This window comes from Triturus cristatus, chromosome 7 (genome assembly GCF_964204655.1).
Source record: "Triturus cristatus chromosome 7, aTriCri1.1, whole genome shotgun sequence".
NCBI lineage: Eukaryota > Metazoa > Chordata > Amphibia > Caudata > Salamandridae > Triturus > Triturus cristatus.
Genome location: NC_140590.1, coordinates 926,857,484 through 926,875,585, shown reverse-complemented (window position 1 = coordinate 926,875,585; position 18,102 = coordinate 926,857,484). Strand labels below are relative to the sequence as shown.

Here is an 18,102-nt window from a genome sequence, read left to right as displayed (position 1 = left end):
ATAGCGCTTACTACCCCTGACGAGGCGTCGAAGCACTTTTTCGGCGAGTAGCACGCTACTCCGGAACTCAAAAAATATTAGTGGTGAATTAGTATAGGGAAATTTGAAATTAATTTGAGCGGTGGACATGTTAGACTGTTATTTGTATTGAAAAGGATAGTGGAGGGATAGACGAGGGAAGGGTTTGCACATTGCATGTATATAGCGCTTGCTACCCACGATGGGCTGTTAAAGCGCTTTTCGAGGGGTAGCATGCTATTCTGGAACCCAAGCAGGATTAGAGGGAAAACTAGTACAGGGGAATATGAAATTAATTTAAGTGGTGGACATGCGAGTTTGTTATTTGTATTGAAAAAAGATAATGGAGAGATAGAAGGGGGAAGGGTTTGTATTTACATTGCGCTTGCTACCGCTGATAAAGTGTTGAAGCGCTTTTCCACGGGTAGCACGCTACTTCAAAACCCAAAAAGGATTAGTGGTGAATTAATATAGGGATTTATGACACATTTGAGTGGTGAATAGTCTAAAGTAGAACATAGTACTGCACCCTCCAGCGAGTATACGGAGACAGTACCTGACGATTTACTCAGTCTTTAAGGAAGCTCTTTAATGGTGAGCTATTATTTTAACTTTACTTTGTCAATAATTAATAAGAGGCGCTAATCTCAGCAGAGGTGGAAGGGTGCAATGCTGGCGCCAAATTCCAAATGAGGCAAGAAACAGCAGGGCAGATTGTTGCTTGCTGGCTACTCTCAGCCCAACAACTAACTTTATTTCTAGGATATTTACTATTGGATCATCTTGATGATGAAAGTTATCAGCTTCCACAGCCGCACACTGACGTCAGGAAAGGCACCCTGCGGTGCACCATGCGATGGGGGCTGCCTTCCTGGCTAGTACAGCACTTCCGCCAGCGTATTTTCATTCATCAACTTTTCCAATACTTTCTATGCAGCTCATCATTCAAAGTTTTTGGGTAAAGTGCAGGCACTGGGCAGTACTGCAGCATTTGTTTATTGAGAAATGAAGTCCCTTTTTTTCTAATACTTGACGTCAGATTTTTTTCAATGACTCTAGTGCGTAACATGAAAACATTTCATGGTCTTTGGGGATTGTACACCAGAGGTGAGGGCATGCCCGACCTTATTTAATTTATTCTTAAATTATCTAGACCTCCTCTCTAAATTCATAAGTGCGATTCCACCCACTTTAGGACAACAAAAATGTGATGCTCTTTTCTAGGCAGATGTTTTGCTGCCTTGAAATCGTACATGATGGAGCGTCCACGTACACAAGACAAGCGGACCTCATAATTATGAAGCAAAAAAGCTCATTGGCATTTGGCAAGTGTAAGTGTATGGGCGATTGCTACGGTGAAGGATATATCATGATGCAATTATCTGGGCACCCGCGCCTACAATAAATAATCTGGGACCTTGTTGAATCAAAAAAAACCCTCTCTACATCTGCACACAGGGCCTTCAACACTTTAGTAGTAAGTGTGGTGAATTCTTAGTGGAGGCTCTGTTGAAGGATTACCTTGGTAAGCTTACCCCTGTACTAACTAACATATGGGGTGCCACTGCCATCTGGCAGACAGTTACCGGTATGTTCACTCAGGGCGTGCCAGGGAAGAAGTCGCCTGCGCTTAAAAGATTGATTCTTTTGGAATTGATTAAGTTAGGACTAGGCCTCCCACAAGCCTCAGTTCTGCTACTAATGTCTCGTCCGAAGAGCTTTTGTAAAATCTCAAATTTGCAAGTAAACATTTGGAAGAGCCTCCTATTTCCCAAGGGGATCCTGGTGTCTCGGCCTCTTCCCAAGATACCGGACGTGGGGTTTCAATGGGAAACTGCCAAATTTAGGTATTTCGGAATTTTGGTAGCCCACTCATCGGAGAAGCAATACAACTGCAATATAGGGCGAGTGCTGAGAGGCCCCCGAACTTCGATCCGGTTATGGACCTATCTTCCCTTGTCTGTCATGGGTCAGGTGGCAATAGCAACAATAGGTCTCACATTTACAAGAGTTTGATCTATTGGCATTGTAAATGACAATGCCTTTTATTTATGTGTTGTTTTTAAAAGAGATAAATAAAAGGCATTGTCATTTACAATGGCAATAGCTTTAAACTCTCGCAAATGCGAGACCTATTGCATTGCAAATGCATGCTATAAAATTTTTAAGAAAGCGCTAGGAGAGAGCGTGTTCTGCCTGCAGTAGCAGGCAGGACAAAGCTATTTGAGAAAATAGTGCTGGGAGGCTGCAAGCCTACAGAGTAACAACACGCGTAACTGGGGATGACACCATGGGAGGTTACAAAATGAGACCAGGCGGTACTCAAGAGGGACTACTAAGCCTTTTGACCAATAAGCAGCCACAGTTTACAGTGGACAATGACACAAGCCAATGAAAAATATGAGTGGAGCTTCAAGTCCCTACCTCAATGCAGCATGCCTCGCAGAGCAGTGCATGTGCTGCCCAGGCTCAAACTAAAAATGGTGGTTCTACCACATTGTTTATACGTACTACAAAATTCCATTTGCCCACCTGATCTGTATATAAAAGAAGCTGGATAGATTACTTGTTACTCTGACCCTTGCTCTTCTAAAAAAAAAAAAAAAAAGGATGTGAAGGAGGGAGGCCTATGACTCGCGGACTTTGATTTTTACTGCTATGCATCACATATTCAACACGCAACCAGGTCGGTCGAGGAGAAGGGTAACTGGGAAAGACGACTGTTGAGGGGTACATTTAAGGATGACTCCCTCCTGGGGTTACTCAGGAGTGGTGGTCTCATCCCATCAGATCACCAGTATATTGTGAGACAGACTGCAGTTGCATAGGATCAGATCACAAAGCCTTTGTTCTGGAGACGGCTCTTCGCTAGAGAGCTCACCTTATGGGCCCTACAGCCTTTCAAATGTATAACAGAGATAATGTCAAAAAACAAAGAAGGGAGTGAAGAGATATATCAGTCATGGACTCAATCTCCTCTGTAAAGTTATGAAAAAACAAAAACAGTCCACTCAGAATGTACAAAATAAAGTGCTAACCTTCCAAAAAGTGACTAAACCCAAGTGAACCATTTGGTTACCAGCATGGGAAAGCAATAAAATTTTTCAAAATAACCCTCACCCACCAAAAGGTCCCTTGGTGGCATGCTTCATCATCGGGTTCTTCCAGCCCCACTGCGGGACGGGGCGTGCTACGACCGACGACTACGTGGGAGCACTTTGGAGTGAAGTAAACTATGTGTATTGGTGTGAGAGTGGAAGGGTCAGGAATGAGTGAGTTTAAAAAATACCTGACTTTATGGAAAAACTAAACTTTAATGCTCCCTATAGCTGGTATTGATAAAAAAAAGAACAGGGAAAAAAAGGAGGGAAAAAAGCTTTAATGAGCAGCTCCCTCGCTGGTCGACATTTTTCGAAGCCTACCCCTAAGCTTCTTCTTCAAGACCAAATACAATGATCCCTGTTACCACTCTGACTAATTCCTAGTGCTGTTAGCCTATTAGGTGTTTCGGATTAATATACTTCTGTGCAAGACATTCGTTCGATACCTACTTGCTAATATTCTTAAACAAAGCGAATATACAATTTCTTAATTTTGACAATATTATAGGCTTCCTAATTGGACCCCATGAGCATCAACATGGGAGGAGAGGAGCGCCTGTAGTCAAACATTCTTCAAAGCATCTCTCTCACCCATAGAACAATGCCTACCCGTGAAGATCTGTTCATATGTAAATAATCAAAATTGTATACAAAGGAATTGAATTATAAACGACTGGAAAGAGTTTGTTTACATTAAGTGCAGAAATTATTATGGATATATGGTTTAGTAAATCCCTTGTAGGCTCACATACCTGTTAGTATAGTACTGCAAACATACCAATCAGTCAGGCATCCAACCCACAACTCCCCCCCCCCCCCCAAAACAATCTACTCGGCCCCCACAGAGTTGTGCCGTAAAGTACTCATTCCAGGTCTATTTTAGCAGGACAGTCCCTGCCTGTGAACGTGTATCTATATCTATCCCCATCATACTGCTTAGGACTAGTGCTCTCATTTCTCATAGAAGTAGGGGTAAGTCATGCCTCTCATTAGGTCCGACCCGGTTTCTGTGCTGGTGGATTTCAGGGAGATACCACTGGCGACTAAGGGTCTGGGTCTTTCATACAATCTACAAACGCCTCCCAGGCCCTAGCCACAATTAACACAAAACGTAATAAAGATTTAGAACTTAATTAAGTTACAACTAGGGCTGACATCCAGTTGAGCACTTGGACTGTCACTGGTCTGTTATTATAAGATAGCTAGAGCTATACCAGACATTATCTAGCAATGAATAAAAGCAGAGTTATTTGTCAAGCCCACCGGTAATATGCAACCTATGTGTGTAAGGAAGTAAATGATTAATTCTGGTGGATGATAGTCTATGCCTTGGTTCGGCCTCTCCTGAAGAAATCAAACTTTGACCCTGACAACTGGGACAACTATAGACCAGTTTCCACGCTTCCCATCATGGCCAGAATTATGACGAAGCATGTTAACTGACAACTCTACAGTTTTATTGAGGCCCAGGGCTCTCTATACACTTTGCAATAAGGGTTTAGGAGGGGACACAGTTCTGAATCCGCCCTTCTAGAAGTAACAGAACATCGTGAACGGCTCCTGGATAGAGGCACGTCATTCGATACTGTGTCTCATGAGATTCTTCTAGAGAGATTTGCGGTTGTGGAGACCCAAGGCACAGCCCTTTCCTAGATGTTATCCTTTTTAAAGGAGCATTCATTTCAGGTGATCTCAGCCAGTACCTCCTCTAAGAGACATGCCTTTACTGCAGGAGTCTCACAAGATTCAGCCCTAAGTCTGGCACTATTTAACATCTATGTGCGTTCACTGGAAACCTAGTAGAAAGCTGCGGACTCCCTTTCCTTTCATATGCAGATGACACGCAGATTATTTTCTCCCTATTATCTGCTCAGAATTACACCTCTGAGGCATTGAACATATGTTTGGGTGCGGTCACAGGGTGGATGAACAAAAATTGAATGGAGATAAGATGGAGGTACTGGTAGTGGCAAAGGATCCACAAATGTGGAGTCCTCAACACTGGCCGGAAACAGTTACTAAGGTTACCAAGGTTAAGAACCTTGGATTCTTGCTGGACAATGAGTTATCCATGAGACCGCAGGTGTCGAAGGTGGTGGCCACCTGTTTTGCCATCATGAAATGGCTGCGGAAGATTCTCCGGCTTCTGCCATTCTCTGCTAAAAGGACGGTAATCCAGGAACTTATTATGTCAAAACTGGACTACGGTAACATGCTTTATCTGGGAGAGGATAAAGCCTCCATCAGCCAGTTACAAGTGGTCCAGACTTTGGTAGCCATAGACTCCTGAAAAATGCCTCAACCTCGCTCCTTCTCCGTGAACTCCATTGGGTTAAGATTGAGAAGCAAATTAATTTTCAAACCTTGTTCTATATGCACAGAGCAAGATCAGAGGCTTGCCCAAGATATCTTCATGAATTTGGTAGACTGTCTCATCCGGCACGTCTCTTACGCTCTAGAGGACTTTCCCTTTGCGAGATTCCTAGAGTGAAACATACTTGCATTGGAGGCAGATCTTTTGCACACCAAGGTCCCAAGTTGTTGAACGCTCTTCCAGAATCGCTGAGAGGTTGTTCCTCGTTCACGAACTTCCACAAACAACTGATGACCTGGTTGTTTTAAGCTAGAGTGAATTGGATAAACCCCAACCTATTGTGTAAGAGCTGAGAAACCTCCAGTGGGTTGCTGTGCACTATTTAAAATGTCATAAAAATAATAATAAGAATTAAAGCCGCCAACATCTTAGGTCCAGGCAAAGGTTTAAATAATTTATACCTAAGCTCAACCCCCGGTAGCTATAGCACAGACTGCAGGGGTCTCCAATCTTTTCAGGAGTGAGAGCTACTTCTGATCAGTGAAAATCATTGTGAGCTACTGAAGGCTAAGCAACTCACGCAATGTTACCAGACACACCCTTGCCCAGTTTCATTGACTTTAATACTAATGACTTTATAGGAAAAGACTATGGTTTGAAAAAAATACCTTTTGACTACATGCACTATGATAGGTCTGTCATGTGAGTCAATGAGAGCATGATCTTTGGGGAGGTATGAACATGAGTGTGTATGAATGGGATACACGTGTATGGGTGAATGAAAGCCTGTGCTGTATGTACTTGTGGCACAGGACATACCTTTTGCCATATGAAGCACTGCTCCATGTATAACTCAAACATACAACCATTTTTTCGTAAATGGGAGAAATTTAAAGTGCAGAAAAATGTCCCGTAAAATATTTTCATAATGTTGAACATTTTTCGGCAGTTTAAATTCCTCCCATTTAAAAAAAAAAACTGCTGTATTTTTCAGTTATAAATATAACACCATGTCTGCCAGCCACTGGGAGCAAGATGTCTGCCTCGTGTAAATGCGACACTTTGAAATTGGAGAAAATTAAACCTAGAGTTAAATTTGTTTAGAAGGATTCTATAAAACTCATCATTTAAATTAGTTGCATTTACAAACAGCAGGCAACTTACACCCAGTGGCTTGTAGACTCGGTACCAGTGAAATACAGCCATTTGTTCAAATAGGAGGAATTTAAAGTGAAGAAACATGATTTATAAAATATTAAGATGCAACTGGCTTAATTGAAAGTGGAGAAAAACATTGACTCATTGTTTCATGGAAATGTGTGTATCCACTTCCCCCATTTGAAAAAAATTACAGTATTTTGCAGTTATAAATATCTACAAATCTACTGGCCACTGGGAGCAAGAGGCATGCTGTTTGTAAATGGAACCCTTTGAAATGGGATAAAATTAAAATGATGAGTTAACTTGATCATTAAGTTAACTTTTCATTTAGATTTTCTCCAATTTAAAAGCCTTCAGAAACATCAATTTTCTCCCATGCTCCAATAGTGAGTTGACAAGGACTTTTATTTCAGAATTAAATACTTTAGTTCTTCACCTCTGTGCCCTGGGTCATAAATCTGACTCCAGCACCACTCATTATCAGGTCCTGCTATCTGCAGACTGAAGATAATAATGTAAAATAAACACAGTCTTCCATTAACTGTAAAAGGAAAATGTGACCCTGTGCTTATTTAAAAATAAACTCAAGGCTGTGAACTTACTCTGAAGGTGTCTGTGAGCTTCTGGTAGCTCCTGATCCACTGGTTTGAGACATCTGGCACAAAGCAAGTAAGCTAGCTTAACTTTGTGAAATTGTGTAACGCCTTTAGAAGTATAAAAACAGATACAAAAGCCAAAAACAAAACACAATAAAAACCCACTCTGATTTTTAAAAACAGAGAAAATGTAATAAAGAAAATGACAAAAAAATGTCAAAATCCCGTAAGTGGAACCAAAGAAAAGAAATGTAAAAGATTTAACTTAAAAGGCGCCATTAGAAGATACTGTTAGCATGTGACTGGGGCCAAGGTACGATTTCTGCCAGACTAAAATGGCGCGTGTCAGATATCCCAAGCAGGATCATCCTGGTCAAGACACTTCTGATTTAGTCTCTCAAATGGGGCAAGGTTGCAGATTATATCGGACAAAGTCCTCTCAAAGCCTGATATCTTTTGGACGAGGTCCAACTGAAGCCTTGGGTTTTGGCAGGAAAAGCTCCTGGCAGCACCCAGAAAAGTCCTTTCAATTGTCAGATACTTTTCACGCCTTTGCCCCGTCAAAACTTTATCCGTTTAGAAATAAGTCTCTTTTGTGGAGCTCAGAATCCAGGGCAAGGCTGCAGGCTATATCTGGGAAGGTCACACCAAAGTTGCATAGGCTCGCCACAAGAGTCCACTGAACAGGTTTAAAAAACTCCAAAAGAATCTGAGTGGAACCAACTTATGTTCTTGCCCAATGAGGTTGCACCTTGAGTGGATTAACTTGGGTGGTCCCGGTCCTTCAGAGGTCTAAACGTCCAAAACTGTTCTCAGTCCTTACTTTTTCCTGGAAATGATATCAAGCAGGGCCCTGGCCACCACAGGCGTGCGCATCATCCTCAGAGGTAGTACCCCAAGGTCACCTACCTAGTTGTAAGGTACACAATAACAAAGATGTACCTCTTCCCTGAGGCTGTCTTAAGGTCTAGGAGCCTGACAATGTCAATCCTCATCCGAGCAAAAGGCACGCCCATCACTGGTAATGGGATCAGGGGAGCCTTAGGTGGTCATCCCGTATTGATACTAGCTTGGCTGGTGGTGCAGAAGTGACAGAACTCCTTAACTTTCTCAGACATCTGGAGCTAGTAAAAGTAGCTGACCAACCTGTCCCAGGTTTCGGTCTGCTCCAAATGTCTAGCCAAGGGGATGTCATGGGCTAAGACCAACAGAAATACCCTGTAATGCTGACAAACTGTAGGTCTCCTGGCGGCCCCAGGTTTTGAGTCCCTAGCATCGCTTTACAGGACAGTAGATCCTGTAAGTTCCACTGGTATCCCCTTTTTCTTGGGCCTCAGTATTTAAAACAAGCATTTGCAATGCAATAGGTCTCGCATTTGCGAGAGTTTACGCTATTGACATTGTAAATGATAATGCCTTTTGTTTATCTATTTTGATATTTAACACATAAATAAAAGGCATTGTCATTTACAATGTCAATAGCTCAAACTCTTGTAAATGCGAGACCTCTGCCGCCATTGTCTCTGGCTGCTTGGAAAGTGAAGAAAGCATGCATGGCATGCTGAAAGTTGCAGGAAAGAATGTAATGCCTGCACAGGAGAAATGCATTAAAGAAAATAGTGCTTACAGACTAAATAAGACATACCGTGTAACAACTAAAGTAAAAGGGCCAGTCCTCATGGGAAGTTACAAATGAAGACAATGCTGTACTAAGGAGGGACTAACAAGCCTATTAACCCCTTCGCTGCGGCGCGAATTCTGCCGCGGCGTTGGGGGGGTGCGGGGTGAGCGCGGCGCCGCCATGCTCATGACGGAACTACGCCGTCATGAGTCACGGGCGAGCTGTGCTCATGACGGCGTGGTTCCGTCACGACTCCGCCCACTCTCTATTTCGCCAGCACAGGCGGGGAATCAGTGCCGCGTGGGAGGAGCGGCCGCAGCATGACGGAACCACGCCGTCATGAGCACACGCCGCCCGTGGCTCATGACGGCGTGGTTCCGTCATGCGCACGCAAGGGGTTAATGAATCAAAAGCCAGCATTTACAAAGGACAATGACACAAGCCAATGAAAAATATGGGTGGGGAGTGGGCGGAGCTTCAAGTCCATACTCCAATACAGCATGCGTCGCAGAGTAGTGAAAGCGCTGCCCAGGCTCGACCTAAAAATTTTAAAAATATTGAAGTAATACTATCACAACATGTTCTGCATTACGCCTCATAATTTGGTCCTTCGTTGTCGCATACAGTCCAGTGTATTGATTTAGGCCTACAGAGCAAACAATGTGCTACAGGCTCTCCTTAATATATTTCACAAACATCCTGTACTATAAACGCGTAGTAAGTGTCTCACATCTGAACTTCGAAGTCCCTGCTGTCACATCTATACTTTGAATTGTAATTTCAGAAAGTTCTTGTCACCACTGACCAGGTGCAATGCTTCCAAACGCCATAGTACAAATCACACGATGAATCGCTGCTAAATCGGACTTCTCTGCAAAGCACGGGCATGTTTTAAGATTAGAACGTGTTGTAGCCTCTTTTGCAGTATTCTGAGTAAGAATCACAACGTACCATGAGACCTACAACAACGCTGGCATGAGCTTTTCTGGTAGTAATTTTAGATCCGTTGTAAAGAGACTATCAGAAAACGCAACATCAGAAACTACAGATTTCTGGGGGACCTGGTATTTTTGGCTAATTTGCACTGTGGGATGGCAGCGTATTCAATTACGTAATTATATATGCTGCCTAAAATATCCACTTGGTAATACAGACTAATGTACAGATGGCATTTTGTGTTAGTGCCGCCGGTGAGAGAAAAGTCACAATTGATGGTGGGCACACCCTCCCGCGCATCCCTTATAAACCTATTACGTCATGGGAAGATGTCAACAAGAGAAGTAAATATTTCCCCAAAGGATCTTGGGGGAGAGACAGGAAAGAGGTAACTAGTAGGGAAACCCCCATCCCTCCTACGGGCTGACATGAGAACACTGCGCCTATTACTACAAGCATTAGCATAGCCAATAGGTCTCGCCTTTGGGACCGTATAAGTGTTTAGTTATCCAGCACAATATTCTTGGTGCAACAACATCAAGTGTTGCATGGCTAAACACTTATAAGGTCCCAAAGGCGAGACCTATTGGCTATGCCAATGCTTGTCACTTATAGAAGAGGTTGAGTTATTACTCTCCCGCTAGAAATCTCAGATCTTGCGACAAAGCCTGGCTGACTGTCCCCTGTATTTGTACGTCTAGATTTGGCGGGAGATCTTTCTCCTTCTCTTCCCCTTCACCCGGGAATCAGGTTCCAGACTATATTTGCTCTTGTCCAGATTTTACGAAGTTTAAAAAACTCTTGAATGCTTGACTGTTTTAATCAGTTGCATGGCCCTGTGTTGGTGCAGCGCCAAGATGCATCTACGGGTGTGAGTTGTTGTTCTATATTAAGTTATAATATCAACATAACATAGCACCTATAGTTACCTGTGCACTGTTGGTCCTGCTCCCAGCAGTGAAAGGGTAAAAGGCAGATCTCACTTAGATCACACCTGTAGTTATTGGTATTCACCTGTGCAGAGTTGGTCCTGGGCCCAGCAGTGAGAGGGTCAAATGAAGGCTTTACTTAGTTCACACCTGTAGTTACCAGTATACTCCTGTGCAGTATTGAGTCTGCGCCAACAGTGGAAGGGTTAAAGGCAGACCTTACTATGTTCACACCTGTAGTTTACCTGTATTCACCTGTATACAGTTAAGCCTGCGCCAGCAGTGAGAGGGTTAAATTCAGGCTTCACTCAGTATACACCTATAATTAGCTGTGTTCACCTTCTTTCACCTGTGCAGCTCTGCTCCCGTGCCAGCAGTGAAAGGGTTACAGGGAAAGGGGAGCCGGCCAGGCGTCAGACACACCCTCCCTCGGTACAAAGACCGTTTCCACGTGTCACACAGTGCGTGTGCCGAGCCTAAGTGACGCTGGCACCAGAGTCTGTCCCTGCGGTGACCGGTGCGGGGGCTTGAGGGGACCCCTGGACCGCGCCGCCCAGTGCCAGCTCCGAGGGGTGCCCTGTGGAGGGAGGCACTCTCAGGTAAGGGGGCGGTGGGGTGGGGGAAGTGGATTGTGACACCCTAAAAACCCCTGAGGTCAGGAAATGGGTGCGGGGCACGTGACCACAGGTGGATTTTATCCTATAGGGAAACATGGCTGCCCGGGCCCCTGAAGAACCGCTGTGGCTGGGGCAGACACGGTTACCTGCCGCCGGAGCACCTTCAGGGGTGCATGGGTGCAGCTACACAGCTCACTGGGTCAGCGTGTCCGCTTCAATGCGCTTGAATAAGGCGAGGCACTTGATGACACGTTCTGCTGGTGGGGTTAGATACTCGGCGCTGGCCCTCTCGTGTCATTGCTTTAATGTTATATGTGTGCATCGGTTACCATGGTTCTACAGCCCTCTCTCTGCAGCACCCCCTGCTGTAAAGTGCAGTCTGTATGCTTTGTAAACAGTGCTGAAAAGGCACTTATTTAATTGAAAGACAGAGTGCCTGCACTTTTCAGCAATGAGGACGTACTCATAATGAGGGAGTACTGGCACTTCTCGGGGGCAAACAAGTGCTCTAAAGGGTGAGTACCCGCTCCGTTAAAGCACTGTTTGTAAGTGTGATACCTGGCACCAGTGAAGCCACGGGTGATCAATGCCAGCGCCGAGAAGTAGGCGCCGTGCCACTGCCGCCAAGAACCTTGTGGTGTCTAATACATGCGACCTTTATCTCACACTAATTTAATATAACTGACACATACTTCTTATACGTACTCATGCTGTTGCATTTAAAAACAAGAAAAAAAAATGAGAAGGCAGAAGCAAGCGGCAGGGAAAGCGATCGCTGTCACTTTCGCGATCGCTTCAAAAACAAAGAAGTTCACGAGTGGTGCGCGTGCGCCACTGCGAGCCATATGGTTTCAATTATCGTGCCGTGTCTGGGCATGATAATTGAAACCATATGGCAGGAATGTACGTAATAAACACCAATAGGCCATGGGCGGAGCAATGTGCCCGCCTTTGGCCTATTGTGTGCTATCTTTAAAAAAAACACGTAAGCAAAGGCCAATAGCAGGCCACAAAATTAAAAACACATGCACGAGCGTGAACTGTTCCAGGGTCTGTTTCGGAACCCCGGACAAAAGGACTCTCGATGCGCGAGCAGTGCTGCGCACTGCATCGCTAGGCGCGAGACCTAAAACTAGCTACTCTTTCTCGCTTGGCAGAACGCCTCCCGGGAGGGTCCTCCTGCACCATGCAACCCAGAGTTCTGGTAGGTCTGTCAGTCTAGAGTGCTCTTCTCCTTTGAGCTCCATGTGTGCCCCTTGGGGATTAGACTCCGTGGGAAGTTTTCAGGCTGATTTCACATTTCTCACCCTCCCTCTTTACTGTGGGATACTGGGTTATAGTTCCAGACTTTAGATTCCCTTGACTTCCCTGACAGGCTCTTTGGGGCGTTTGTGGCCATGCACGCTGACTCAGGCAGACCCAACATTTCAGCATGTCTCCTTGTTTCCACCTCCACCCAAGAATGGGTTTCTTGGTCATTCCACAACAGACAATCCACTGGTATGGTATGGCAGGGCTCACAGTTATCTTATTAGGGCACGCAACCTCTGCCCACTCAAAAAGTGCTAATTGCCACAGGGTGGAACCTCACCTCGTTATCATCATTGACCACCCTATGGAGAACATCTGGAATGATCTGCTCTGGGTACATCAGCCTGCTCACCACTATAGTCAAGCTGTCTCCTGTATCCCTCAGAGCCTCTACTTTTGTCTTATTGATGGCTGGCCTGCAAGTCACCATTGTGTGTGGCAAGGGAGCGATGTTTTAAACATCCACCCCACCTATGGTGAATAAAATGGCTTCAGAGCAACCCCTGGTTCAACTTTCACCCCAATTATTACACTACCAAACTCTTGCGGCTGCCCACATGTGGGAGGCTTTTTGGAACAGACAGTCCCTCCCTTCTTGTGGCTGGGCTTGTGGCTGCGCAGGAATAGCCCAGCCTTTGAGGCATCAAGGAGTTTCTTCTCCATGAGCCCACCCCACCTAGATTTAGGAAATGTGTATGACTCCCCCTACTGGTTAAGACTTTTGGGGCCCATGTGAAAATATGTCCTTGTTATCCTTGTTGTTCTCTTCTTTCCCATTTGGAGAAGATGAGTGTCCTTTTCTTGGGATCCTCCAGAGGGACTTTTAAGGCACCCTGTAGGCCACCCACACATCAGCTGCCTTGTCAAGATGCGAGGGGTGAGACAGTTTGGAACCCACTTCATGATCAAATTATACTGTCCATCATAAGCAACTACCTTCCTGCACTTTACCCAACTCTCTAATGCCTTTAATAAGGCATCTCAAAAATCAGCACAGGAGCACTGGGATTTTTTTGTGTATGTCACTGGACTTTTTTCAATGCTCCTCAGGTCTGCTTCTGCACCAGTGCATCCTCCATGTGTGTGGGGAAACAGCCTTTACAACAAGGTTTTTGCCATGTTCTACATTTACCACATATTTTTTACCAGGCATCTTTTACCACGTATATGCTTTTACAACGCATGCCTTTACCACGGAATTAAGGTAAGTAGGGGGAATGAGGGGTCTACTCCCACAAATACATTTTTTATAAATATATATATAAACAATGCGTAATAATGGCATATAATGTAAAAGCATATGCGTTCTAAACAATGTGGTGTAAAAAATGTGTTGTACAGGCATGCAAAGTATTTTCCTGCGTTATTCCTTTATACAACCTCATGCGTGTAGATGAGTCAGTTACCTCCTCCTCTAGTAAGGATTGTGGAAGGATACAATGTAGGTACAAACTCACACAATAAGGCTCCTCAGTGACGTTTCTCTATCCTGCGCATTGTTAATGCTCTCTCATAGGAGATGAACCATTTGTCAATCTCACCCCCCACCACAAAGGTAGGCACTATACCCTTTTGCAAGAGAGGGGTGTGTGCCCAGTGTGTGGACCTCTCACCCTTTCTGCCACCAACTGCGCTGGACTGCACAAGTCCCAATCTGACCATTTCCTCAAAGGTCAGCATTTTTCCCTCTAGTGCTTACTTATACCTCTCCATGGCTTTAGCTGCCAGTTTGGCTTGAAACTCCCTTGCTGACTGCTTGTCACTGTACTCCAACTGGTGGATGACTAGCTTAGAGAAGCTTAGGCTGTCAGAGCCTGCATCACTCCGTGCCCTGGAAGGTGCACTAGAGAGTCTATTTTGGAACAGGTTTTCTCCTGCCAACTCATCTTCTTGGGCTTTCTCAATCTCTCTGTCCTCCGCAGAGCTGGTCTGCAGGTGGCGGACCTCTTGCCAGGACTTGGGAGCATTGTACAAATCCTTCTTCCTGGATTCCCTGATCAACTTTAGCCCTCTGTGTTTGCACATACTTCTCAGCTCCACTATTCCAAGGGTCTCCATGGAAGATCCACTTTCATGTTCTCAAAACAATAAGGTGCAATACTTGTAATCACAAATTTATTTGGATAAAAAAATCAAAAATGACCCAATCAAAGACCATCTGCCAACTGAAAATCCCCAAAACATTTTTTGATGTCAATCTAGTTCATGGAGTTTTAATTTCAACTTTTAGAACTGAGTGGTACTGCTAAACACATGTTCAGGATCCCACTGCTAAACACCAATGTAAGGATGTGAATTAAAAATTGTGATGGATGGTAGTCGAACAAATGTCACTAACTTGTTAGGTCCAGGCTGAAGTTTCAATAATTTAAACCTGAGAAAAACTCCTTTCAGCCGTAGCACAGAGCAAACAGCCTTAACTTAAGTGTGTAAAGTATTTTGAAGTACCACAGCAGATAAAAAGTCAAAAGCATAATACCAAATTGACAAAAATCCCATAAGAGGAACCAGTGCTATGAATTTGAAAAGATTTAAGAGAAAAAAAATGAGAAGAAGTAAACGCCAATAGAGGGTACTGTTAGCCTTTGATCGCGACATAGGCGCAATTTCAGGCGGACTACTACGGAGCATGGGAAGGGTACGTCCAGCTGATTCATCTTGGTTAAAGATTTTACCTTCTGAATTAGTCTCTGAAATGCAAGTCAAAAACCTTCAGTGGGGTAAGGTTGCAGAATATATCTGAGGAGACCTCTTGAAGCTGAACAGCCTTTGGATGAGATTCCACTGAATTTGTTGGATTTGGCTCAAAAAGTTCCTAGCAGGAAAAGTTCACATTTTGCAGCCAGTGAAGTCCTCTCATTAGTCAGAAAATTTTCGCATCTTCTCCTGGTCAAGATTTCTTCATTCTTAGGCTTTTTTTAATTTAAACACTGAATCCTCCAGCAGGGCAAGGCTGTAAGCTGTATCCGGGAAGGTTGCCCCAAAGTCAGATAGTTTTGACACGAGGGTCTGCTGAATAGATTTTTCAATTTTTCAAAAAGCTCCAAGCTGGTCAATGTTTAATTTTCTTCCCCTACAAGTCTGTGCATTGACCAGATTGTCTTGGGTGGTTGATTCCGGTCCTCCAGAGGTCTAGAAGTTCAAAATGTTTCTCAGTTCCAATTTCGGAGAACTCCAGCTGGACTTAGCCAAGGGTCGCATTACATCAGAGACAGCACTTAGAAGCCAGAACTTACTCCAGCTGAGTAAGCTAATGCATAATGCAAGGGTCCCCTGAAATAACTGATATGGGATGCACAGCAGGCGGAAACCAAACCAACAGTCAAATAACACACCAACCCAACTTGCAAGTCAAATACTAAATTCATAATACAAAATTGTACAATGAGCAATGCAGAACAAAACCAAAAGTAATGGATATCTATAATGTGTTGATGGAAAACAAACATATATAAACTACTGCATAATATATTAATACTTTCCACAATGTATCAGTCCTATTAGTACAATCTGCATCATTCGTTATAGTTTCAAAGACACATTTTGTTTCAAACCATACATTTCTTAGATAACACATAGTTATTACAAACACAAAGAAAGAGAAAATAAAGATGCCCAAAACCAAGCCTAAACTTAAAAAAGCCAGCTATTCAAAGACTTCAAGGCACAATACTGTATAGATATGCATTCATTTTTGTTTCACACTGTATTGGTCATTGCACCACTTTGTATCATGCATTTAGTATTTGATGAAAGCAAGTTGGGTTGGCAGTTATTTGTGTATTGGCTTACTCCAGAAGAGGCCACCAGCAGGTTCCAGTTATTTTCCAGTTGCAACTGCTCAGGTGGGCAATTCAGGAAAAAGGCAGTTTGCAGCTTGTTGTGTCCCGGTAGCCACACATTGAATTTTGGAGCCCACTTTTTTGTCCTGAGTACAAGTCTGAGCGGGTACTGCCCTGTAGGTTTCTTCACAGGCCTCAAACAGCAGGTGCAATCCTTCTTCTGTTCATCCACATGTCCAGAAAGTGGTGAGGTCCTTTTATGTACAGCTCGATAGCCAGAGGGCGGTGATGATTCTTTAATCAATGGGGTAAAAAAATCCAGGGGGGCAACCCTACCCACTTTTACAGCACATCCCGATGTTTGTCTTACTTCAAAATATCCCAGAATGCAATATTTTAAGGGAAATAACAGATAATACAAACCTCTGCTTGTGTCCCAGTCAGGGGTGTGTTTAGTTAAAAGAATAGTCTCCTCCTCCAAACTAGTTCTGGGAACAGTTCCCACTCCTATTGGGTTGGTGCCCAAATGGCAACCTTTGGCATAAAGAACAAATGTTTGCCCTTCATCAGGTATCGCTCTACACCGAACTGTGAATGGGCAGGTTTCACCACTGTCACTTTCAAATAATGAAATTCCTGGAACCTTCCCAGCTGCCCTTCCTGAGCTACACAGGAGGCTGCAACTGACTCTTGGAGTCCACTTTTTTGTCCTGATTACAAGTGAGAGCGGGTCCAGCCTTTTGAGTCTGTTCACAGGCCTCAAACTAGCAGATGCAATCATTTTTCTGTTCTTCCACAAGTCCAGAAAGTGGCGAGGTTTCTTTATGTACAGCTCAGTAGCCAGTACATGGTGATGATTCCTACACACTCTCTAAACAACTGGGGAACAATTGGAGTCAACCCTACCCACTATTACAGCACATGCTGTTGTTTGCCGTACTTCAAACTATCCCAAAGAGCAATATTTTAAGGGAAATCCCAGATAATACAAACCTGCTGCCCTTGGCGGGTGCTTGTGTATCAGTCAGGGCTGTGTTTAGTTAAAAGAATAGTCTCGTCCTCCTAAGGTACACCAAATGTGTTCGTGTTCTGGGAACAGTTCCCCCGCCCACTGGGTCAGTGCCCAACTGGCTACCTTTCGCATAAAGAACAAATGTTTGTCCTTCCCCAGGTCTCTTCTTACAATAAAACTGTGAATGGGCAGGCTTCACCTCTGTTACTTTCCAATTAAAGAAGTAACTGGAAACTTCCCAGCTGCCCTTCCTGATCTGACATGCATTACACACTCTACACCCAGCCCATCCTGTCACTAGGCCCAAGCCATTGTCTCTCTCTGGGAGTAGTTTTCACTCCTCATTGAGGTCAAGCATTACCAGGGCAGCTGCTGTCAGGCTAGAGAAAAATAACTTCTTGTAATTTTGGGCAGTGAAAACTTAACTTTCTAAAAATTATGTTTCCGACATATTTAATAAAAATGTAACTATACTATTAGATTGGATTTTAATACATATTATAACTAGGGGTTGAATCATTTTTCCTGCTTTTACCCAAATCTTATATAACAGAGTTAATATTTTAATCTGCACACCAATTTTACTTATAGGACCACAAGAGCCTTCCATAGTCAAAATGGATATTGGGGGCTTGTTACTGTGGGCACATGGCAAGATGCAATTTCTACATGTCCAGTTTTTAAATACCATGCACTCTACCATG

At 43.9% G+C, this 18,102-nt stretch overlaps 1 protein-coding gene across 1 annotated transcript in view; it reads right to left on the bottom strand.

Annotated features, from left to right (window-relative positions):
- RANBP17 (RAN binding protein 17) overlaps window positions 1–18,102 on the bottom strand; it is a 1,191,453-nt gene that overhangs the window by 961,017 nt on the left and 212,334 nt on the right. The gene's annotated exons all lie outside the window — the stretch shown is intronic.